Genomic DNA, 26,591 nt, shown 5'->3' with positions numbered 1-26,591 from the left:
TGCATCACACTGTGGCCCGGCCCGGCTGTGTCCCCGTGGCGACCGCAAAACGATCCAGTTCCCGGAGATGCGCGCCCGTTCGCGGGATGAAAAGTTGTTCACTTTTCAAGCGCAAACAGCCAGCAAGCAAGCAAGCAAAAAGAGTAAAGTACAAATCGCGCAACCCGAGTCGTTCCCACTGCGCTCGATTTACGCCCGTTCTGTCCTGGGAGGGGGTCTACGACTACCCGGCACCCCAACGTCCACGTCCACACCGGCATCTTGGGCATCACGAACTCTGCGCACCTCACACAGTGGGAGTTGTTGTTCTGCCACGGGTCGCCTGTCGAAGATTTACCGATGCTGAGGGAAAAGAAGGAAGGAAAACACCACACAACACATCAAAAGGATGGAAGGGCTTGGCTTTCTGCAAGTGGGGGAGGGAGGTCCCGTCGGGAGGCAGTGCAAATTCAAACCGATTCTACTGCAGCGTTCTAAGTAAAAGAAGGTGGGAACTTCTCCGCCTCGCCACCTCAGGCCAGCCCCAAAGGTGTCCCTGGAAGCGATCTAGTGTTACAGCACACAACAATCGTGTTGTAAAGACCTCCCCTTTCTTCCCTCGGCCTAATCCCCACGTTGACTTTCGTCACGGTGCGGGTATACCACTCCTAAACCACCAAGATTCGCTGCATATTCGCACAAAACTGTGCCGCTAGCGTATGCCAGAGCCGGTGGAGAAGCAGGGCCAAAGCGATCTGCGACACACCGCGTGACCCCGAGAGACTGGGGGGGGGGGGGGGGGGGGAAAGAACGAAGCCCGCCCGTGCCGCGAGTGCCAATAGCGAGTGAAGTGTTAATTTGTAGTTCGATGCCGTGATGGAAAGGGGTGTGTTTGTGCGCGCGACTGCTTTGCGTTGGCGGTTTGTGTTTCTGGTTCTTGCGAGCGCGAAAAGTGCTGCTCTTTGGAAGCTCTTCTAATCGTAGACGTAATGGGACTTTTTTTGTTGTTGCTGTCTTACCCTAAGCAGCAGTACAAACCATTCCACCTTTGTGCACCGTACAGCGACACAGTGTGGGATGAAATTTTCGCACAGGAAAGGAATAAATGTGTGTTACAAGTTGCATTTGTGGCTCAAAACAGGCAAGTCGTATATTCCCTGAACGCCGTAACAGGTCTTTCTACATCAGCAATCTACAACAAATGCAAACACTTTATCCCACACTGTAATTCAGCATAATAGCATCACGCCGCTGTGTCAGCGGGAAGGCAGCAAAACAACGGAACACACGGAAAGGTGCCAAAGCCGTCGCTGTTTGGCAAAGTTCAAACGTTGTAAGCGTATTTGTAAAATATCAAATCACACTCCCGTCCATGACATTCGACTGCGGTGGTTGGTGCCGCGGGTTGAGTTTCGCCAGTACGGCAGTGGTGCGCACGGCAAAGCACTCTATCATTCCAGGCCGATTCTGAATCGCGAAACCGGAGCCACATCGACACCAGCGGAACCAGCCGTTCCGTTCCGCAATTTTCAATCGCAAGAAATCTCAAACCGCGGCGCACAAAACCGACCCAGCCCTTTCGGTACACAATGTAGCTCGCTGTCTCTGCTCCGGATGTTCGCGGGCACATTCCACAACGCCCGTAGATCAATCGTGTGAGCCCGCGAGTGAGAGTGTCGTGTGCGGTACAACCACCAGGCAGGAAGCCAGGCACAAGATGCGGCAGTTCATTATCATCTGCCATCGGGCGGAATTAATGATCACTTTAACTGAATTACTACCAATCTGCTCCACCGCACCGTCGTCGTCGCTCGTCCACCGGATGGACGGCTGGCAGCACTGGGGGGGGAAGGACTTTGTTCTTTGTGGCCCAGCGCGGCGCGTCCAAAAACTGCGTAGGGGTACTGGTCCCAAGACTGGTCGCCGATCTAATGGAATTACCGGCCCCGGTTCGGAAGGAACCAGCAGAGGAGCAACAAAACAAACTCTTTCCCGCTGACCGGAGACGCGAGAACGCGCGCACATAAAATGTGTAATATCTGTATCAAGTTACGCGACCGACCGATCTTTTCCCTCCCATATATCCCCGCGGGGGCTTGGTTGTACTGCGTCAGCCAACCAGCAGGTCTTGCCGCCGTCCGCCGCCCATTCGGTGGTTGGTAGCATAATTCACATGAGCCGCGACGCGCTCAGATTACTTGGAATTGTCGGCACTTATTATGCATTATGGTGGGTTGGTTTTTTAGTTGTTGTTGTCGCTCCCTTCTTTTACAGCGCCCCTCCACTTCCGGACACTACGGGCTCCAGCTTTTACAAGACACCACGCCGACAGCGACAGATGAGTTATGCGTTATCTCGTTATCGGAGCTCTCGCGGTGGTGGTTTTGATTCACTTGAGCGTATTTGTAACGATTATTACGCGAGTTTTTTTTCGGTAGGGGAAGGTTGCTGCTTTTCCCGGCAGCTCGGGAGGGAAAGTGGGAGAAACCCAACACCACCGGGGCTCGTCAAGTGCTGAGGACCAGCCACCGATAGCTTCCGGTTTCGATGGCAACCACAGCGCAGCGGGAATCTACTCTTGAAGGTGCTCTGCCCGCACTAACAAATCGTTTCCATGCTGCTGCTGCTGCTGCTTTGATTTCAAACCTTTGCCTCTGCCCTGCGTATGCGTGAGTGTCACATACACACGTGTGATTGTGTGTGTGTGTGTGTGTGTGTATAGAGCACTTTGTTGCGTATCTTTTTTACACACACCCAATGAGGGGAGCAACCCAAAAAATTTGTAACACGATCGCGGAGAGCGCGCGCACGCTCGTACGCGCCGCCGAGAACGCGCATGGAAATGGAACTGCTGCGGCACAGATCAAACGGAACCGCGCACCGGCAGCATCATCATCAACCGCGCGCCAGAACGAAGGCCTCCGTGGCGGTGGACGGGAATGGGAGGGCCCACTACTAGTTGGGTCATAAAAATGATGATGGCAATCTTCTGGGTCGGCGTACGTTTTGGATTCGTTTTTCATTTCGTTCTACTGTCTTTTAATATTTCCCCCCCATGCGCGGGTCCCCCCGCTCGGCTTTTTTCTCCACCCGGCCAAAGTGTCACCAACACACTGTGCGGCAGGGGTGAGAGCATAACGATGATGCACGAAACCGTGTGTGTGCGATGGTGCGGACGGCATTTACAAAACAACCAATTTTATCTCACCATCCTCACTGTTTCGCTTTTTATGTTTGATGCTTTCTCCCTTTCTCTCATGCCAGTTGGATGGCATTGAAGTTTTTTTTTTTCGTCACTCCCGCGATTAAACCATTTAGTGGTCTAATTTAAATGGGATATAAAATGCGCTGAACAACATTACGATTGAGGGGTTTCTCGGAAAATGGTAAACTCATTGAAAAGAGAGAAAGAGATTGTCTTCGCATATCGTCAGAGATGAGCCTTAATGGGTAGCGCTTAAAAACGATATCCATGTAGTGGAGTAAGTGTGCAATTTTGAAGTTCAGAGACACGCTCAAGAGGATCAAACGATTGAATCTAGATTTAGAAATGTCTTCAAGGTCTTTGATTTTGTAGCAACAACTTCAAAAATAACATTTTCTAGAACGAGACGTTGATTTCTTATTACAACTCCTACATACACACACGATAACAACCAGTAATGACTCCATTCAAACGGACGGAAATAGGTGTGACTTCCTCTATTCCTTTCCCTAATTCTAATCAACTTCAGCTTCGACAGAAACGGTGAATTATTTTTTGGCTATGATAAATTGCTTCCTCCCTTCAAACCAAGACCACTGACTTCGTCATTTGATCGATTTTGTTTCCGGTACGGTCTATTCTTTTCGCTACTCGAAAAAAAGCACCCCACAAGTACCCATATTATCTTGCTCTATTTGGTCTGTGTGGCTTAAAGAACCTATTTTTTGCAGAAGAACCTAAACACTTGCAACACTACAAGCGTCGCTTCCGTACCGTACCGTCGTATCACGCGGTTCCATTCTGAATCTGCACCGTGAACAATTTATTGCATTTATCTTCTTCCTTTTCGCTTCACCCCTTTCTGGCTGCCCGTGCTTCAAACCACGACAACAAAACCGATCATGGTGCAGCAGGGCACGATGATGCAGTGCACAAATAAATTGCAGTGTCAATCAGCAGATGTGCAGTCAAGTGCAGCTTCTTCCCGCGTGGGTCAACTGGCGCAGACCGTCGGAAACACGGAGGCACGAGTACACCGACGAGTCCTTGATCCTGTTTATTCTGATGCTTTCATTTTCTCTGCTCTACTCCTTCCCAGGGAGGAGGAGGTTCGCGTGGATGCAGGGGTTGTGAGGAGCGAGTGCGGTGAAAGTTTTCACTCTCGTCATCGTTGTCGAGAGCGATCGTCGTGTGCTCTATTTTCATTTCATTCCCATCGTCGTCAACGTCGGTCCGGGGGTATTGGATTCGAGGAATGCTGCTGCTACTCGCTTCACGTCATCATTTGCTGTCGTCGTCGTCGTCGCCGGCGTTCGAGAGGTCGTTATTTGTGGGTTAACATCACGGTAAAGTTGTCCCTCGTCCTTAAAGTACAACAGCAACAAGCAATTGCTGCATCATCTTGAAGTGAGAGCTGTGTTGTGAAAATTATTTCTACACGTCCTTTCTAGGGCATAAATTATCTTCCCAAGACATGAGCTTCAAATCATATAAAAATTCCCCTCATTTCACTTTAAGATGGATCTAACCATAATGAAAATTACATTGCACTAATTGACGTTTCCTAGAACCGTCCTCCAAGCGTCTCTTTCCAAGAAATTATTATGGATTTTTTGCAACACTAGCCTTTTCCCTTCCTTATGCATTGACAGCGTGGATCCAACATTCCAGATCATAATCGAAAGTACCGTCATCATCTTCATCATTTCAGCTTCCATCCATTTCCACTACTATCGCACTTGTTTGGAAAACTTTGCTCAGCATCTGCACAATATTCACTAGACGCTCGCTGCAATAAACTTACCCATAGATGTGGACAAACTTTCCACTTTGCTGCCAGACCGTCAGTCCAAAGGAAGCACCCAAGTTATCACCACCACAACCCATACAACTTCTGGGTTGGCCAAAGTTCCGCGTGCGAGCACAAAAAAATGGAAAATTGGTGGCGAAATATGCTTAAATTTCTACCAGTTTTTCGCCACCCATTTCTTGAGTACAAACACAGCTTCCAACACAGAGGATGGCAGCAGCGACATCAAACGACCAACTTGACCAACATCTTCTCGGGTTTCCGGGTTTGCAGGAAAACTTTGCCCGCTCTATTTCGCTCAGTGCGAGTAAAGTTGCAACCTTCCCGAATGACACCGAATGAAATTATCGATCGCTCGTCGCGACAGCCCAGCAGCGGGCGCGTAGGAAAATCGAACTCGAGATTTCGTACCTAAAACCCGCCACCGGCTTTCGTTGCCCCACCGGGGCGGGTTGTGATTCCTGTCAGCCGCACCCGCGGGAAAATCCATCAAACGAGCCGGGCTTTCCACCCCACGCAGCGTGTCGTGCGCGGTTATCCGCGCAACCGGATACGTCATACGACGCCCCGGAAAATGGGAAAACGCCGGTCGGGCAAAGTCTGGCCCTGCCAGCGTGCCATGACGCGACAAACAAGCCGGCACACCCAAAACGACGATGGAGGACGGTAGACGGCGGTGCCGTTGAAAGGATCCTTTCCTAGCCAGATGAAATCGTACTACTTTCACGCCTTTTTCGCGCTGTCCCGAGCCAGCTCGTAGGGCGAAAGTCCCACCGGGCGACAGCGCGGAAACTCTTTGTGGAATAACAAATTGGAGGAAAAGTTTTCGGCCCAGATATTATGCTGACTGGGGCGAGTACGAACTTCGGCGTAGGAGCGAGCTGTATAAAATCGATACCGATCAGACGCGATTTCTGAGAGTGGGCAGCCTTTTTTCCATTTTGCTTAGAAATTGCAAGCAAACGTTTCGGGACGACCCTGTGAAAGCATTAAAGATGCCGCCAACTCCAACAATCGTGAGGTGATTATGCGTGACGCATGAAAACTTCACCTTCCCCAAAAAGCCTCCCCAAAAGACACTAAACAAACTCTCCCACTGCAAGAGCAGCCATTGATTGATCAGTCATGAAATTACACCAACTATGCGTAGGTAACGCGCAGGAACTACGGGACGTACGTACGTCCAATACGCTTCCCTTAGTGACACGCGACACTTGAGCACTGCCGGCGCGTTATTGAGGTTAGCTATTGGGAGCGCTTTCGGGCATGATTGGTTCCGCGTCCGAGAAGAAGTCTCGCCCAGGAAACACAAACACACACACTGGAAGCAAAAAGGGCCAGCAGAAAAAAAAAACCACCACCACCTTCAAATCACGACCGCATTCAACGGTGACAACAACTGGAGAAGGCGAACGGCACCCCAAACCTTCCCAGCGAAGTACATTGATTGATCGTATGCGATAAGTATCGCATTACCAATTAATCTATTTTGAATAACGAAGAAAAAGGTCTACGGTCCAACTCCCGGGGACGGCCGTTGTCGCACGCGCAACTCACCGGGTCGCTCGTAAATACGCGTGACTGCGTGCGAACGGAATCTCGTCCGCATCTCGTCCGCTTTTCTTCGTTTGGTTGGGGCCTTTTTTCTCCATTGCTTGCGGTGGGATCGTTCCACGCAACCCCCGTAGGCAGAAGGGAACGATACACACCGGCAGCAAATCGATGGCGGGATTGATATTTTGCTATTGCTCCTCCACAACCGCGAACGCATTCATGAGGCACAAGAGCGTGTGGCTGCACCTTTCGTGTGGCAGGTGATAAACTTAATCGAGATTGATAAGCCAATTGCTGGAGCTAGGCTTTCGTTGAATGCTTTTTTTTGTGCGCTCCTTCCATTTTGGGCTGCGATATCGAATTGCGTCATAGGTTCCGTGAACACCAACGACTTACGGCTTCGTTAATAATGAAGAAAATTTTCCTAAACAATCTTCCAATTGCCCCCGACAGAACGCTTCGTGACTCAATCGCTAGCTAGTCCTTCCATTCGGGCGCCCGACTAGCAAAACGCAAACGCTCAATCAAAGTCAAACTATGGTGCGATGTTGGCGTTGATCGAGATTTTGGCCCTTCGAACCGGATGGAATTGGAAAATTGCTCAATTGTTCGCGCTGTCTGGTAAGTGTGTGGTTTTTTGTATAGTAGCACACAAAAAAAGGTTAATCATCGCCCGATAATGGGCGAGATTAGTCGCACGTGGCTTACAAGTGGAGCTGAGTTATGGGGCTGAGGCGTGAAACCAACCACAAAGAGCGTACTAACAACGCAAAAACAAATTCCGTAGAATTTTGGTAAAAATGCTTCAAACAAGCAGGGAGTTATTTCAAAACATGTCGAGCTAATTTATCAATACACAACCATCTAGACAAGCGACACACACACACTCAGTTGCTCTGTCGCTGTTTGTCAATTAGATTATTTGCATAATTTAAAACAAACATCCCTTGTACCTCTTTAGAAGGAATTACATCAAAGTCATCGTTATGGGCCATTTATTTAGCTTCCCCCAACATGCCCGAAAACACACACTCTCGCGCAGACACTCACAAGCGCGCACTGTAAAGAGAGAACACTTTGCTTCTTTGCTTCAGTGAACAATTCCTTTGATCTAGATACACCCAGCACAAGCCCCTCCAAAACAAATCGATCGCTTGCGGCGGCTGGCCGGGACGGTGTCACCAAGAAACGATCACTACCACCACAAGACACATGAAAAATGTTCGAGGCGCCTTTAACGCGCTGGCCAATACCGCGCTTTGGCTACTGCGCAAGTAGATCACAGATAAATGATCTGACTTTCAAAGGAAAACCCCCGTCACTCCCGATGGCGCTCCGACTCTCCATTGGGTTGCCTTCCCCAAACGTATGTTTTTTTTTCGGGAGACAGCATTTAAGTGCTCATATCGCTCGATACGATCGAAATGATAAATGCTTCCCCGCTTGGCAAGAGAAGGGGCAGTCAAAACAACCGGGCGACCGGACCAGTTTTTCCAACGCAAATAAACAAACAAAAAGAGAAATGGAAGGCACGGGGAGGGAATGCAGCGGACCCAAATAGGAGAGGAATGAGGAAAAACAAGGGTACACACTCCATTGGATGGTTGGCTGTTTGTGGATGCACTTGATCGTGGCAACTAGATTTAATTAGAACTCCCCTCGCCAACGATGGAAAGGACGGGCAGGCGAGACGACGATCTTCAATCGAGATTGCTCTCCGTTTGATGTTGTCGATCGGCTCGTTCACCACTCGGGACATCAAGATTGAGAAATAAAACCACCACAAGTGAGCAGGTTACGCTGCGAAGGGAAGCGACCAGCGATACGTAAACGACAGGGAGGAAAATCTCCCTAAAACACACACACACGCGCGCACGTCACAACAACACGACAATCGGAGAGCAAGCGTAAGCGAGGCGGGCAATGGTGGCACTGCGGAGATCACCAAGTGAACCAATAAAGCCACATTTAAGGGCACGCAAACGCGGGAAGCCAGCGTAAGGTAGCGTTGGGAGCAATAAATAAAACACGGCGCATCGGCATCGGTGGGTTTTCGTGTCAGTAATCGGTGGAGCGATTCGTTGCTGACCCGACAGGTCTGGTACTGGCCGGACCACTGGTCCATTAGCAGCCTCCAGCAGGGGTAAAGAGGCAAGCAAGGGCAGGGAAAGTAAGGAGGAAGGAGAAACAACAGAAGAAAAAAAACACTGAAAGAATCTAAACGATCATTACGAACGCTGTAATAAAACAACGGCAAACAAATCAACGATCGAAACACCTGAAAAGGCAACATAGAATAAGTGAGAAATGGAACAAAGAGATAAAAAGAAGAGAGAAAAAAATGAACAAATGGACAAAATGATCTCAACTAAGGAAAATAAATATTAAAAGCAGTTGATGGAACATTAAAGTGAATAAAGAGTAGAAGGTAAGTGTCAAATTAAAACAATGACTTTAAGATAACACAGTAACTAAGCAAAATAAACAAATCAATGACAATAATGAACAAAGGAACATACCAAATATTAACGCTTACTTTTTAAAACATTTCAAATCAAAATAGAAAACCTAGTAAAAGAACGGAAGCATCAACGATTGGTAGATTTAAATTCCTGCTCCTTTCCATGGGCTTATGCTTATGAGACGTGCAATGCAAAGAATGTCCCCTTCGTCTATAATCCCCTTCCAGCTACACCACAACCCATAAGGGATGACAACAAGTTTTGTCGCATGATGTTCGGGTTGATCACATCGCTCGATGAATACGATCATGATCCAACCAGAACCGAACGACGGTGTACAAACACCACAAGCAGAACCACACGCCGGAGTGGAGGTAAAAACCGGTGAAGTTATTAAAGAGATTCCTACAAAATGATAATGATTTCTGTTTATATTTTAGAACGCTCGATCACTCGCAGCAGCTTAGAGCGGACACAGTGCAACCTACTGTTGAATAGCTTGGATCGCGATCGCAAGAGTGTTTTTTCCTCTCTTTTCTTTTCTTTTTTGTTAATGAAGGTGTTGTCTACACACACACACGAGCGCGTCCCGTTCCTCCCATCATCCTCAGCTTCAATTCGTGTTCCTTGTGCCCGCGCGAAGGTGAACAATTTTCGGGAGGGAATTATTTCATTTTATTGAAGCCGTTCGTTCCTGCAAAGCGCATCGGAACGAAGGGAAGAAGACGCAGTGGAGAGCATAAAGGGGGAAAAACACAGGAGACACAAACTTTCAACCTTCACCGTGCACACATCCCTCCATCCGATCGATGATGATCTCGTGTTGGATCGCGCCAAACTTTTTTCCACGTTGAAACACCGCGAAAGAGCGAATGAAAAGTATTATTAAGCAGGGAATAAAAAAGATGCTGCTGCTCCATTCAACCGCCACGGATCGGGTGGGTTTGTGTATGAGTTTAAGAAGCAAACTGGCGTGAGTGAGAAGCCTTGAAGCAAGATTGTAACATAATCTTCGGTTTTTAGGTTCTTTTTTTGTTTGTCTCCTTTTCCTCCCGGTGATCATGGCCGTACGTAGAGCGTAGGGAAGGGTGACGAAGGTGAAACACATCGGATCGGCAGCGGATCTACATATAAACTGTGATTCATCTTCACTTCTGTTTCGGATGCTGCCGTACGAGACGCTGGCTGTGCCGTTGTCTATCGGTTGGGCTTTGCGTGAGGAAAGGATTTTTCCTTCCTATTTCTTCCCGATGAAGCAACGGGGTAAGGGACGGACAGAACAGCTCGAGCACCGAAGCCATAGAACGAACTTGATCGAGCTTGAAACAGCACGAGGCTGCAGTTTGGACCAGAACCGTGGCAACACACAGCCCAAAGCAACAGCGAGATAAATAAAAGGGATGGGAAACATTAATAAGTTCCAACGAATGACTTCCTTTCTCGCGGCGATCTCTGGTAGCTTTTTTTTCTCCGTTCGCTTGTTGGAACGCTGGTAGTCGAGATGATTGTCGTTTTGCTCTTCATTTTTCACACTTGAATGAAGCTGCAATAAGGAAATCATAATTTGCTTTCAATTTTTTCTTAAATATAAAAACAAATTAAACTAATATCCACATTTGTTCTACTGAAATAAGCAAATCAGAAATTAAATCACTTCAATAACATCAAATATTACATTTTCCCGAACATGGCCCTTTAAAAAAGCAACTAATCTAAAGCATGTTGAGAAAATTAAGATACCACCCTCCATTACAACGAAACAGCGCGTGACGAAACCGATCGCTTATCACCATCGCTCAAGCGTTTTCGATCCACTTTCTCCGACCGTAAGGGCCGAGGCCGTGATGCGCGATACCATCGCCGTGCCGTATCAATCAAATTCAATTGTTCACGTAAGATTTGGGGGAAGAAAAAGCATCAAATTGTACACGCGAATAGAGGCTCGTTAGTTAGTTCGAGGCGCGTTTCGGTATGGGGAGCAGTTTTGGTGGCAAAATTCGGAAAACAGAGACGAAAGGGGAAAGAAACCGGAGCTTAATTGTAACAAAACATCCAATTTGTGGAAAATGTAGGGCAAATGAAAAATGATCAGATTTGAAATCTCACCCTTGGGAGTTAGATTTAGCCAGAAAATGTATGGCTTTATGGGTGCTTTATGTGTTAAGCTAATATTTACCCTTTTAAAAGATATGCCTAGCTACAAAAGTTTGAAGCATCAAGCAACACTTTTAAAAGCAACGTTTCAATCTCTCAAGTTTCCTCCTCAAAGAATGACTTCCAATATCCAACCCATAACGACGGCGGTGAAAAAAAACACGCAAACGCATCTCACACCAATGTCGTTGACCGCTTAAATGAATCGCCACCGGGCACAAGCGACCCGTGCAACGGTACCAGCGCAAAGTACGTTTCAAATTCATCGTTTTTAAAACGGCCCTTCAACTGGCAACCAGCGAGAGATGGGGCAGCGAAAAGTTGGACAGCCAAACCTTCCAACAATGCGCGCGGGAAAAGGAAGCAATAAGTAACCGATTCGTTCCGGAGTGATTTTCGTGAGCAGATTCGCCCATCGTGGAGCGCAAAACAGCGTGTTACTTTGGCACAGGAGGATGATGTTTTGGTCAACGTTGTTTCCAAAAATCCCGAACAAAAGCTCGACGGAGCGTAGCTGCATCTCAAGAATGAAAGAGTTTTATAGTTGCATGGGAAAATGGGTGTATTCTAGCAAAGTTCAGGCAACAACAGATGTCTGAATTATTTCTTTGCCCTTAACAAACACCAGCTCGATACTACTCTCGCAATAAAGTGGTTGACTCCATCGACACATGTTCGCATACAGCTTCCGAAACTTTCCAGACGAATCTCAACCTCCCTGTCTCGACGCAATGTCGACGACCCACAGTGTCCAACACTCGCAATCCATCCCAGATGTCACTCCGGAGAGATGAATCTTCACTAGAGCAATGCCGACCAAAAACGGGACCGTGGAGCTGTTGTATTATTTCTCGTTGACACTTAAACCCTACAACGATCTGCTTTTAGTGGACGGTTGATGCGTCCGAAGTGAAGCGACGATTCTCCACCCGAGTTGAGGCGTGAATAGCCTCCGGGAGTACACCATGGCGGTATGTCAGCTTGGAAACAAGTTTCTCTTTTGCAATGAGAAAATGGCACACACGAAAAAAAACCCCCCTCAACAGGGACTAGCAGAATGCACCGGTGGTTGGTGGCGGCAAAATGATGATGAGCCGGCAGCGCACGCCCAACATTAAAGGAGGTGCGAATGCGGCCCACCAAACGGCCGCAAACCGGCCGGACACTTCGCCGATGCAAGAACGTAGGAAAGGGAACCGAACCGAAAACCTCGGCGCGCGCGTAAGAAGTTCGCGTGGGCACCACCTTGTACTTAAAATATGATAAAAGTGATAGGTAGGCGTTTTCTGATTCAAACCCCGTCCCTTGTCTTCCTTTCCCTTGCCCTCCCACCCTGCAAAACGAAACTTGCTCATCATCTCGCGGAAGACGCGCAAAGCCGCACCAAGAGCCGGGGTTTTCACCCTCTGGTCGTCAATGTTCCACGCACCACGCAATCATAACGAAGACTGGGTGAAGGGGGGAGGGGGAAACAACTACAACGGACCAAAAAATCGAACACACGGGCCTTGCAATAGACGAAACGATACACTCGCGATGTTCGAACCGCTTTGCGCCTTCAAAAACGATTCTCCCAATACCATGGATATTATTATTACTTGCATTATTTATGATGGAAGTTGGCCGAGGGAAAAAAAAAACAGCGCTCCACCGTGTACGGGGAAGAGTTCACAAGACATCCAAACTAGAGGGAGGGAGAGAACGAGCGAGAGATTGCCCTGGAGGTGCTTTAATTCGAAACATTACCCAAACTCCGAAAGAACGCAGAAGGTTTGAGGTTTTGGGGGTTGAAGAATATTGAGAGTTCGGTCTGTGTGTATTATTCCTGCGTTCGTTCAATTCTGGGGAAGTATTTTTCTTTTCTTTTCGACTTTTGTGAGCATCTCTCGCGCCTCTTTCAAAGCGAAGAGATGGGTTTGAAGGTGCGTTTTCGAAGAACACTAACGGGCCCATGATGTTCCGTTGTCGCTCGTCGATACACCAAAACAAGATGCTCACGCAAGGGAAGGTTTTGTACACGCGCCTTTGATCCTGGTTGTTCCAGAAATATGCTCCAGGGTCGTCAATGCTGCGGCGGCAACTGCACAAATATACACCTTCACCCACACGTCCCCAAAAGCCAACCCCAGCGGCATCCCCCAGGCATTGAGATACGGAAGGTTTGGGTTTCATTTTCCAAACACGGTGTTCTTGTGAAAAAAAGAAGAACACTCTCCCCAACTCCATAGAATAGTCATCCCGATTGCTATGAAGAAAACATGACTCAAAAGCATAAACTATGCAACAATGGTTTGTAATATTTGTTTCACGTTTTGGGCACTCGGGAACCGCTCTTGCTTCCTCTTTTATTCTCCAGCTCTTTTCTCCCGTTCGATCGTCATTATTTCGATCGAGATGAGCTCTAAAGACCGCAAGCAACAACCATTTAACACTTCTTACAAGCCCTTGCGGAGCGAACAACTACCTAGTCCCGTTGGTCTCCGCACCGTTTGGTCCGTTGTTGCCGGCAAGAGCAAGAGAATGAAGCAATCATAATGAACATGTTCGAATGCAGTGTTTCCGATGCTGCTCCCAGTGGGTAGGTAAGACGAATTGTTCTCACCTCTCCACACTCACCACTGAATTAGCAGCGAACAACCCAAAAAGGGTGTTTTTCTTTCCGTATTTATTTTCCCCTTCCCCGCTATTCGAAATGCATTCGAAAACACTAAACCCATCATAGAAGAGTGATTAGCACATTAAACATATTCTTTCACATACTAAAACCGAACAGAACAGAACAATTCAGCGGCAGCGGCAGCAATCGGAAATGACTTGTTTCCAGCCAACCGAAAGCATAATGGAACTGCCATTAAGACGAAAGGCCCAGCAGAATAAAGATACTCAGCTTATCTTTATTAACATAAGGAAACAACACAACAGCAGTGTACCACCCTTACTACTCTCTTCCACCAGACTATCCCGGACGGAAAAGAAAAAATCCACAAATCAAATAAATGACCTTTCCGGCGTAACGGCCACCCGGGCTGGGTGGCACAAATTAAATGCCCATCGCGGACGTAATAACGGCCTGAGAACATGGCTCGATTTGAAATTATGAACCGAACCGAGCAATGGGCCAGCAGCAGCCTCAGTTTTAAACTCCAGTTTGGCCTTGTTCTGGGGAGAAAATTAAACAAATTTCATCTCGCTTTTCTGCCTCGACTCGGTCTAAGTCCGGGCTCCTTTAATGTCGCTCCTATGTTCCCATGTTTTATGCATTTTGGCAGCGCTAGTTTGCTGGTGTGGCTTGTTTTCCACAACGCGCACCTACTGCAATAATTAAACGATTGTTGCTTTTCCTACACCTGCGAGTTTGCGACCCGTGTCTACGCTACTACCGGCGAGTAATGAGCTCCTAATGATGAATTGCATTACGTTTAACTGCTTCTTAGGCGGTTTTAATGGTCTCAGGAAGTATGGTTAGACTGTTAAGCCCTTGTTGTGCGGTTTCAGTTGAAGATTTTGATGCGTTTCAGTAGCTTTTGTTTGCTTGAGTCCTTAATTGCTATGCTTTTTTCATTTAAATTGCAAAAACATTGTTCGTAAAAGTTGTAATATTTCAAACATAATTTCGAACGGCTTTTGCAAAAGGTATTCGCTTCTCAATCAATTTTCCTCGCTTGGCTGCATTTGCGCCGCACCGAGCCGATTTTTCTTGGCACGTGTGTGTTCTATTTTGGCGACATCCCTCCCAACACCCACTGCCGCGAGGAGTTGTTTCGATTTTGCCACTCGACGATTGATGACATCGTTTCGTCGCGCTTCCCAACGTACCGGGGAGCAATTGGCATTTTAATGATTTATTGTGCTATTCTTAGATCAATGCTCGATTTGCCAAAAAATCATCTCCCGTCTGCAGCATCGCTGTGTGTCTTCACTTCATAAATAAGCAAAGCGGAGCAGAAGCGAACACGATTTATAATAAAATGTTTCAATTTGTCTGCATTTCTTTGGCACCGGTCCTGCAGGGTGAGAGCCCCACCAAACGGACGCGCAAAGGACGCTCAAAGGTTTGGCTTGGGTGTAGAATTTATTCATCTTGTTCCCCTGCGCTCCATCTGCCACCAAACAAGCACATTCGGAAAGCAAGAAGAAACTACACGCTAAACGACGTGCATGTGCCCTTTAAGAGTCACTCTCCCCACACAAACACACATGCACACGATCGCGATTCGCAATGGACGCGGCGTTAAAATCTCATTTAATGCTCAACTCTCGTTTATGCGTCTGTCAGCCATATCGCCTGTTTGGTCTGCGGCCGATTTCCACTCACGCTGCGTCCAACGCCTGCCCCATATATGCGCGCATCCCACACTCTCCGGCCTTCTGCACGTTGGGTGTTATTAATTTCTCCACCCCATCTTCCAGCTGGGAGGGAAGGCAAAGAAGCATGCAAAATTCTCCGTCCCCGAGCGAATGCAACGCGCAGCGTGGTGCAGAGTTCGGCAACGCACAATCGGTACATTTATCTCGTCCCTCGGTTTGCCAATGTGCAACGCCAAGGACTCGACCGGGCGAACAAGACGACGAACCGGCGTGATATGATGCTGCACCAGAGGATGGGGCATACGGGGGGGGGGCACGGATACAACCGAATCTCGCCCACCTGATGGGACTTTATTCGATCGTTTGCGTTTCCGCGTTGGCAACATCTTTCTTTCATCTGTGCGTTCGGTGTGGTTGCGATTATCGCGCACTCATCGCATTCGATTCGCACATCCCGCGCAAAATCGCGCGTTGAAAGGGCTCTCCTGCTGCAGGCCGGGAGGCGCAAGGCGGGGGAAGCTTGGTGGGGCTGACAAATGAATAATTAATGTCAGGTCCGATTGTTGTTGTCGAAGGGGAGCCGGTGCAACCCGAGGAAGAGCTTGATGCAGCCAGGCCGGGAGGAAATGGAACAAAACAACACCACTCACACATGACCGATCGTGAAAAGGGTTCGGAATGTTGATCGGTTTTTTTATGCAGCCGTTGTTGTTATTTTTGTTGCGATTTTTATGCTTCCCAACCTTTTCAATCCCTACCGAACGAACCCTGTATGACCTCGAAAAATTAATTCCAAATATTAAAAGCACGATTCCCGAAACAAGCAACAGCAAAGGCTCGACAAAGCACTACAACGCGAATGGCAAAAAAAGGCGAATAAACTCTTTTTATTCTTTTTTTTTGTTTTTTTTTTTCCCCTGTGCTCTTCTACATATTATGTTGCAGTTTTGTGTGCCACCGTTGCTGCATCGGCGTGCACGAAGGGCAACACAAAATTTTAATTTAAATCGTCACAAAAACAACACACAACCCGCACCTCCGCCCCCCACGACTTGCACAGTAAAATGGTCGAGCACACTGTTTCGTTTGACACTTTTCGGTAAATGAAAACAAAAAACTTTTCCAACGCTTTGCCAGAGAATCCGATGCCTATCCGGCGCGGCGAGCGCGGTACGGCGAGGGAAAATATGTTTTCCATGTCTCGTCGTGCTCTCGTGGAGTTTAAGCTTTCAGCGGGAGTTTTTTCTCTCGTTTTTCGTTGTACCTCGCTTTTGCATATTTTATGACAGATGAAAAGTGTGGCCCAGCAGGTTGAGGGAAAATGGAAAGTGAGTAAGCTTCCGTACCTTCCGTGTTCTACCTTGCCGACCTTGCCTTGCGCGTCCTTTATCATGATTTTCATCTCCCTCGGCCCAGTTGCGCGCGCGTACAATGCAAAGTGTGGAACACAATTTTCTCTGGATTAGTGAACGCGTGACGTCATGAGCCTTTCCTATGTCTCTCTCGCTCTCTCGCTCTCTAGCAATACAGAACAGGAAATTTCGACAGCGTTGTTTCTGTCAGCAGCAGCAGGAAGTCGGCCTTTCCCATGCATTTCCTAACCTTCGCCAAAAAGGGCTCGCGTCCCGCGTACTACTTTAGAATTTGGTTCTGTTCCGTTGTGACTTTTCCACGCACAGAAGAGAAAAAAGAAAAAAAGAAAGAAAGTGCACACACACACACACCGTCCCAATGTTTGATTTTATTACGAAACGACACACTTTTTGGGGGAAAGTAAAAAGAAACTGCTTGCAAGCAAAGGCAAACACCGAGCGAAAGAAACTTCAAAATTGGGGCATTCGGGGTATATTTTTATTAAAAAGTACTCCCGTTTGCACGTAAACGTAGATTTAAAAAGGTTTGCCGGAAACGCAAAGATTCGTTCGTATCCTTTTGCATTGGTTTTCGCTTCGATGCACAATTTAAAAAAAGTAGAAAAATATTCCTACCTTAGCTTGTGTTGTACTAGCTCCTTCTTGCCTATCTGTCTTTATAGGGACTTTTTTTGATCCACCACCACTTGGTAGAAAATGGAAGAAAAATACCAAACTTTACTAATAACCTTACACCTTTGACACGTGTCATGTGATACTTTTGCTGAAAGCCAAACTGCTAAAGTAGGTAAAAGGATAAAAATTGTGTTAAAACAAGACAAGTTTATGGACAAAAATAACAAAAATTACATCTCATAACCTTCTTCACATTGACGTTATTGCAAAAGTTTACACAGTCGTCTTTGACGGAGGCGAAATCAAACCCCTTTTTGATGGAAGAAAGCAAGAAATGTGTAAGATTGTAATACAAAAAAACATCAACTCTGTTATGAGTTTGAAGATCTTTTTTCCAAGAACATAAGCCTCACCAAAGATTCCTTTTTTTTTGAGAATTAAACCCTAAATCTCGGCCATTAAAGTTTTGTCGAGACAAGAATCTGGAAGGATGTCAGTGGAATTAACGCCTCCAAGCGGTCAAAAACATCATCCAAAATTTGGTTACGTTACTTTACAGCTTCTTTTCGTGTTCCTTTTTCTATGTACACTTACAACAGCTCATGGACCTTCAATGCCACCGAGGGCAAATACGATGGCAATCGCTCTTTAATCGCCACGATAAGGATGCCCTTCGCAGTGTTTCGATTTTTCCTCTTTCTTCTTTTTCCTCCAAATACCACAGCTCTCTGCTCAGTTCGGGCGGGTTTTGCTTGCCCTTAAATACATCACATTTGAATTTTCATCTCATTTCCCTTTCCCCGTGGGCCATACCAGCCTACCAATTTCCAGCTCCAAAATAATTAAGGTACGCACCGCACCGGCCCTGCAAGGGGGAAACCCATCAAATGACCAAGGTCAGGGCGAGGGTTTGCCTCCAGTGAAAATGGTTTTTTTTTTTTTTGTTGTCCTACGGTATCGTTTCATCGGTCACCGTGTCCCGGGCGACAGAAAAAGCGGACCCGGGTCGCGTGTATACGACCGCCGACCGTCGTAAACGGTTGCAGGTGTTTGTGCCGGGTGGGGTTTAAAATTCAAATGAGCGCAATGTTACGCAAGCGGGAAAGAAAATGGGCCTCGAGGATGGCAAACAACCACGGGGAGAGGGGCTAGTTTGCTGCCAGGCCTTTAAGAGTCTCCTGAGCGCTCTTTAAGACGCTCTAACGGGCACACTCGAGGAAGTAAAAGTCAAGCAACACTACTACTACTACTACTATGGGCCCCATTGTGTGTATGGAGGCAAGTGTTGCCAGTAAAATTGTGCTCACTCCTTACTTTTTGCCACTCCTGTGCACTGCCAAGATCTTCATCTCCCAGCGGCAGCTCCACCGTTGTCACAAGCTCATACGGAGTAATATTTCTTGCGAGCAATTGCTGCCAACTCTTCCAAACAATTGCCCCGTTTGGTGAGGAGGCCTGGCGGCGGAGAACGTCCTGTGCGGTGCAGGACGATAATGACGATGATGGGAAAACTTTCCCAACCTCTCCGGTCGTTTTTCCCCTTTCGCCCCGCTCAACAAACAGTTTGCTTTTTTCTTCTTGTTGCTCTCTGTTTACATCACCACCTTAATACTACATTCCAGCGCACACAAGTTTATGGGTCGTTAGGGGGCGATTTTCCGATGGCACTTGTTTAAAGTTCTCCCGTGTATGTGGTTCTCGTGTACGCTCGTGGCTCTACATACTGGGCCCCGAGATTCCCGCCCGTGCTCATGTGTGGACCGGCATTTTTCCTCCGGCAGCCCTGGAGCTTTCTCTTCTTCAGCTTTTCCGCACTCGATTCGCACCTTCACATTCACCGGTGTCCTACTTACATCCTTCGAGGACCTTCGAGGAAGGATTCCCTTTGCGTCCATAATGAACACAAACCCGGCCGAAGAACGACAAGCGCCCGGCACAGGAGCACTGGGCGGTTTGGAGAAGATTTCTGATTGTTATTTGATTGTTCCCATTGTGTTGCGATATTTCCGGCCCTGGTACTTTGTTGTTGGTGTGTGTGTGTGTTTTTTTTTGCCTCCAGAATCCTTGGCAATGTTGAAGCTTTCCACCCAATCGGGGAGAAAAAACCAACCTCCAAGAAAAAAGGCTCAGTGCGATGAGTGTTTCTGATTTCTTTACATTTCGCACTGTGAGCCTGCGCCTGGTCAAGGTGGAATAAAGCATGCCTGCAATTTTCCGCAGTTTTGCTCGAACCGTTTTCCCGGCGCCTTCAAGGGAATTCAATTCAATGGTTTTCCGCTCAACCGGACACAGCACAACGGTTGAAAAATATCACGCTCAAAGCTCAGCTAAATTTTCCCCGAAAAGGGAGGTTTTTCTTTCTACCAGCACACCAAGGTGTGTATGGCGGAAATTTTAAGAAAAACCTGCCCACATCCCCGCGGGATACACGCCCGGAAGTTTACGCTCCTGGGGGAGCAGTTTAATCTATTTTCCGCGGTATTTAAAACGTCATAAATCAATAAAACATAGAACGAGTTTCAGCAAAAAACGACCGAAAAGCACCCAAAAGCGGCAGAAAATGAGGTGGAAATTTTATAATGAAATCACTTCCACCATGTCACAACGACGGTAAATTGGGCTTTAAGCTGTGCGGCAAACGAGCGCCGGTTGTCATTCACCCTCAGTCAGCGAAGCGCGGAAAAACGTTGCCTGCAATGTGATAACGGCTAACTTTTGACTTTACTTCTCCCACCACGGAACCACTTTTCGTCGGTTGAGATAAGGATTAAAGTTAACCGAATTTAATAATGTTTTTACGGGAAGGACGGGAGCAGTTCCTAAACATTATCGATCCATAGAACGAGGAAGGATCGGTTGCGGTGGTTATTTTTAGCCATCTGTCAAGCTGCTGGAACAAGAAAGAGATTAATAATATCCAAATTTCCCTTCGTAAAACTGAAAGTGCCTTCCATTATACAGGCTTATCTGCAACCATCTTTTACGGCTCGGAGTGTATTCTCCGAAAGACATTGTCTGCCGACTCCATAAAGCCTGCTCCATTCAGCACAGTATTGGGGCATAAATATGATTCTAAAACAATGCACCACCTAATCTAATACGTGTCCGTCTAGACAGCACATAACGTGATTAAAACCATGAAAGCAGCCCCGATTCTTGGGAGGACAAGAACACAAACAACTGGTTGGTGGTGGTGCAGTTGCAGGAAATCCATTTTCCAGCAAATCACATTTCCTGGAGCAGTGTAAGAAAAAGCACACGTGCCTAGGAGATCGACAACGACAAAACTGTTGGGAGTTGAAGCTTTTTTTTCCTAGATTCTTAAAACGTCCACTCCTCGGAAGTCCAGCGAGTCTTGACCGAAAGCGTTTGTCCCACTTGTGGCCACACTCACACAGCTCAAGCGTGTAATGGTGGACAAATATTATCCTTTAATAAAATTCCCCTTCGTCTAGGGCTTTGGCCGTGCTGGACCAACGGTCCGATCCGTTGGAAGTTTTAGGTTGGTTTCCCCCAGAAACTTGATGGACCTTCTTCTCTCCGAGCGCTCCCATGGACTGGAGTCGGAGTCGCTGTCATCGGTTGCGGTCGTCGTGCTCTTATTTTGATCACGTTCACGTCTTCTCTGCTCTGCCAGCGCGTCCACAGCCACATTCCCAGCCCTCAGCTGACCAGAGAAGTATAAAAGAAAACCTGTCCCATTCCCAGCATAAATATGTGATGTGTCTCGTCCGGAGCGACCCCGGACAAACGACGACGACGACGACGACGAAGCGAGTCACATTGTTATTGTGCCGTTCCACAAAACACCGAGATGACACTGGAACGCGTCGCGTACTCGAGTGCAAAGGGCCAAAGTTCCGAGGAAACAATTATTCATTTCGCTTTGTATATTCCCTTTTTTGGGACAGAGCGACTCCGACGGGAAGGAGAAGTCAGGATGGGTCGTGGTGTTGTGGACAAGACAAAAACACACACACACGCACGCACGCACACACTTTAACGGTGACCCTGAACATCGCATCGAGCGATTGCTGGAGTGCGGACAGGTCCGCTGGTTTCCTTTTTGTTTTTTTTTTCGGAACCGAAATCCATCAAGTCTTCCACTCCTCCGACGACAAGACCACGGCCATGCTCGTGACCACTTCCCCGACACCGAGCGCAGCGACTGCGCAGAGTGGGAGGACGACAAAAAGGGCTCCGGTCCGGGTCCTTTTCAAGTTTTTGATATATTGCCCGGGATGACTTTAAAGGCGACAGCGTCCGTTCGTCCATCCGTCAGTTGGCGTCGTCGTCGTCGTCGTCGACGATGTTGTCCGGTCAATGAAAAGGGGCCGATTTCGCGTTCCCTTTTGCCCGTGTCCCGTTTTCAGCACTGTCCGCTAAATTCTGTACCCTTGCACGTTCCTTGCTGAGAAGATCATATGAAGTCGTCCTACATTGTGCTGCCGCTGCACGGGCGTAAAGTGCTGGCTAAAGAATAAAAGCATTTTCAGGCTAGTTTTCTCCTTCAGGGGAATAGAATCGGACAGCGAGTCTCTAATGTGAAAAGGCTTCTTGTCCACTCAGCACTTCCTTGCACAGTAGATTGCCTCACTCTTTCTCTCTCGGGGAAATACAACGAAACTAGCTCCTGAGTGGACAAGAAATTGAAAACAAATGAAAATCGATCGACGACAGGGTTGACCCTTGTCCTAACTCAACGTTACCTTTAATGATGGCAATGGCACCGGGTCACCCATTCCCTGCCCACATTTGCTGTGGCGGGAAGTGCTTTTCGCTGTTTTGCACAGCCCCGGAGAGATGGGGTTGACTTCGGTGCCGCCTATTTCCCATTTTCTAACCCCTGTTTAAATTGGTTCTCAAAAAATGGACTGTCGGCAAACGAGCAACTAAATTTGTGATGTAGCGCTGGGTGTTCTTGCAAGCAGACGGAATGAAATTTAAGCTACAAAATGCAAGTAATATGTCAACAGAATAGCTTGTGAGATTATTTGGATGGAAACAACCATGTATCGTTAGATTCGTTTTGGATATAGTAACAGAATGCATTCAAATAATTATCAAAAAAATCTCGATCTCTTGAAAAAATGATAAAAATAATGTTTTTTTTATTATTTTCATTGTCGTCTAGTTTAGTAAAGCGTGTAACGAAACGCCGCTTTTTTTTAAATGCCATTAAAAATATGAAACTCAGACAGATTAATTAAAATAAACGAATGCCTAGCCGTTTCCCCAAGCTCACAAAGTATCCCTCTCCATGATGACCTTCTCCCTTGTGATTTCTGTACACCCTTCGTCCGGGAGCTCGGCCATTCAGGAGCAAATCCGAAACGGTACGGTCACGGACCCTCCTCACTTTTGGCAGTTTTGCTGAACATTCTGGACATAGGATACGCGAAATATGCGCATTAGGCTTCGAGCACGGGATTCAAATAAGGAAGAAACGTTCATAGCTGAAAAGAACGTTAACCTTCCGCTTGTTTTTTTGTAACTTACCAACTTTAACTTCATGCTCAACTGGAACCGTGGCTTCACCGGAGCGCTCGGAACCGTCATCCTCTCTCGTCGGTTACAACAACCCCCCTTGTTGTTCCATCTGCCACCGAAAACGACACCAGCGTCTCGGAGGAGTAAGAATGTTTCGCTTTTTTTTGGTACTGACTTCTCTGTTTTATAGTCCCGCAAGGAACCAAAAAAAACTGATATCTTCATCTGCACCGAGCCTATCCGTCCGGCGAGATGGGATCCCGGTAGGGGAAGGTAAAACACACGCACCCGAAAAAAACCGCAGCATCGATAGCATTAGAAGCAGCAACCAAGGGAAGGCTGGCAGAGCGAAGCAAACACACGCCATGTCATAAAATGCAAATGTTATGATTCCCGCGCTAGGGAGCTTCTTCTGCTTCGCTGCCGCATGCCGCTGCGCGTGGTCACACTACTCTATTGGACCTTATGATCTTCACCTTGACGCAGGCCAGACACAACCATGGTGCGTATGCGCACCGTCTGCATGATGTGGCTCCGTCCGGACGATAGTGAAGTGGTACCGATAATAAATATGACGTGCTATGCGATAAGATGTTTCCCTTCTGCCGTGTGTCTTCAGCCACCGCTACGACCACAAGTGCAACGAGCGCTTTTGCTTCGAACGGAAAGCGGAGAACCGGAGGGAAAGATCTCTGGAATTCATCCACTAATTTTGTTTTGGAGAACACGCTCGTCTCCTTCATTCCCCGTACACCGTGGTCTCTAGAGGGTGCCTGTGCCTCCACTGCCTCTTATCTACCCCGTTAACGTTGACCGATTATCCTACGGTGCGATCTGAGCTTCCCAAAGTTACGATACAGCCAACATTGAGGGAAAAGTGTCTTCTCCAGTGTTGGAACTGGCTTCCTCGTTTCTTTTTATTGCTCCCACTCCCTTCTCCCCTTCAAAAACGCCCGATGACATCTGGTCCGGGATGAAAAATTGGCCTGAAATTTGACATTTCCGAATGGCGTAAAGAAACCCCGAGTTCCTCGGTAGTTTCTTAGATAATCTCAGATTCGACGCACCAACGAAGTCAGACGAGATGCTGATATTTTTCGTTTTATTACTCCAGCACGTCCTCCGATGGTGATCGAGCTAATTATTTTATTAACGCAGCACTAAATTAGAATTATCTGATGGGGAGGGCAGAGCAGTTTTGGGACAGCGTTCGAAACGCATACCCACCGTTATCGCAGGCAAATCTCTATCGCGCGAGCGAGCGAGCGACGACATCTTCATTCGTTTGATTTAATGTTTGTAGCGCAATTTTTTCCCCTTTATGATAAAGTCTTAGCCGTGCCAGCATAGTCGTCAAATTAATTCACCAAAAAAGACGTTACCTTCGCCGATTTAAATTATTAAAACCAGCGATTATTCGACCAGGTTTTTATGCACCAACGCTTCCGAAACGTTATTGCTTTTAATCGGGCACAGCGTGTGAAACAAGGGTAATAATTGAAAACTGCAAGCGTGTCTGTGTGTGTCCCGGGGTACTTGCCGACCGTACGCGGGACACAGCGAGTGTAATGAATTTTAAGCGATAAAGGAAGTACCAAAACTTCTAAATATACCCTTTTTATGAGCCATTTCAACAATCTTACCACGAACGTCCGTGTTGATACTATGCGTTTTTTTTTCTCTCTCTCTCCCGAATCGAGTAATCTGATCCTATTTTCGTGTTGTTCCATTTGCTCGGCGGCATAAAACTTTGATACATTCAATTACCCAAAGTTGCTCTCCTTGTCCGCGCAGGAGAAGCAAAACAAGCAAAACAACCAGGCTCATTCTCATGGGAGTACTGTGGAGAACGGCAACAAACCAAAAAAACTTCACCCTAAACCGGAAGGAAGGCTTTGCTTCTTCTGGGTGGGTGACAGTGTGAAGTGAAGGTAAAAAACGCACCGAAATCAACTGCAAACATAAGAACACGCTGTAGCACACACACACACACATACAAGTGGAAGGTAATAACAATTAGAACCTACGACCTACGACTGCACACTGTCGTTGGTCGCCATTGCCACGGCCGAAGCCCGCGTAGCCAAAGCCGCGTGGTGTTGGTGCTGTTCGACTTTTGGCCCATTACACCCATTACGTAGGTGGTGCGGCTTCCGGTCCACTGCGGTGAACGAACCGTTTTTCGGGGTTTGTGTTGATTTTTCTGGGCGTGCGGGGGCGTGTGGGCGAAGAAAATTGTCTCATTTTTCGTTACACCTCGGCGTGTCCTCTCCCCAGGTGTCGTGCTCCAATCCTTTCCTCTCAGTTGTTGGAGCAAACACCGGTAGCATTAACGTTTATGGGTACTTTGGGGGGTTTACTCTTCAGTGGTTCTAGAGTTGGACGGCGAGCTTCAAGGCACCATTCTTTAATTTAAAAATATTCCAACATTTTGTTGGAATTCAACCGACCTCAGAAATGAAAACAATTTACATCGAAAACACTATCTTTTTTATGTCTCTACAACTTAGTTACTCCAGTCTCGAAAGCAAACAAATGATTAAACTCCCAAAATAGCTCCCTAAGATTGACATTCTTGCCTCTTTCCATTTAAGAGGAAAGTGAAAGAAAAATCGACATTTTCATCATCGAACCAAGATAACCCCAGCTTATCCGTTTCCCTTTTTTCAAAAGTTGAATAGGGACACACTGTTCCATTTTCATTATTCATTTGAGCACATCCTAAGCAATACTTCCTAACCTATGGCCCTTGCTCGTTCCCAACTTCAAGAGGTTGTATTCCTCCCTCAAACAGCTTGGTCTTAAAGTGAAGGAGCGTCTCTTCAACCCTCTCTAAAAAACAAACCTGTCCGTCCCGAAAGAAAGGCCGCGACAGACAATCGTCACATTCGGGCGTCCGCGGGCCCAAAACAAAGAGAAGAAGAAAAAAAACCCCGCGACGAAACCTGCTCATTTATCTCCCAGCGTCGAGGCCTCTATCCTTTTGCTCTTATCGACGTCGTCTTTCGCCCGTCGAGGTTTCAGGTTCTCCTCCTACTCATTTCCCTCCCGATTCCATTAAGGAAGGAGTGTATGTGTGTTTTTTTCGGTAGAAGATGAAGGAGCAATAATACACACGCAGACACGCGGCGATAAAAAATCATACACACACACACAGCGCTGCGAATGTATTAAAAGGCATATTACTCCATCCAGCATCCGAGCGAGGGCGAATGGTGGCCTGTGAACCGCGGAACAAACCAACCGATTGAACCCGAAACCCGCGCCCTGGCAAACGGGGTACACAAAAGCAGGGAGAAAATAATAATTACTTTTTCTTTTAATTAACACGTTTCCAAACTTAATGGTTCGTGGCAGAAGGAGCAGCAACAGCAGCAGGAAAGGACAGCAGACTGCGGACGGTTTTGATTTTGGTCGTCTCGTCTTTCGGTCCAGCCGTTTTGTTGCTCTTCGCAGCACTCGTCGTGTCCAGCGAGGCCTGCTACTAAAATGCTGGACGACGACAAAAATTACGACGTCCCACGTATTTGGCAGTCTCCGGTCCTGTTCGGACCTACCGTAAATGAAGCTGGCCTGACGTGCGGGCTCATACCGGACGATGCCAGCCGGAATCAGAAATGAGCCACACGTCTGCTGACAAT

At 47.3% G+C, this 26,591-nt stretch overlaps 1 protein-coding gene across 9 annotated transcripts in view; it reads right to left on the bottom strand.

Annotated features, from left to right (window-relative positions):
- The window catches only part of LOC4577473 (CLIP domain-containing serine protease B4-like), a 196,583-nt gene that overhangs the window by 164,474 nt on the left and 5,518 nt on the right, over positions 1–26,591 (bottom strand). The window lies entirely within an intron of this gene.

This window comes from Anopheles gambiae, chromosome 3 (assembly GCF_943734735.2).
Source record: "Anopheles gambiae chromosome 3, idAnoGambNW_F1_1, whole genome shotgun sequence".
NCBI classification, from domain to species: Eukaryota; Metazoa; Arthropoda; class Insecta; order Diptera; family Culicidae; genus Anopheles; species Anopheles gambiae.
Note: the sequence above shows the minus strand (reverse complement) of the source record. Positions and strands in the feature narration are given on the sequence as shown.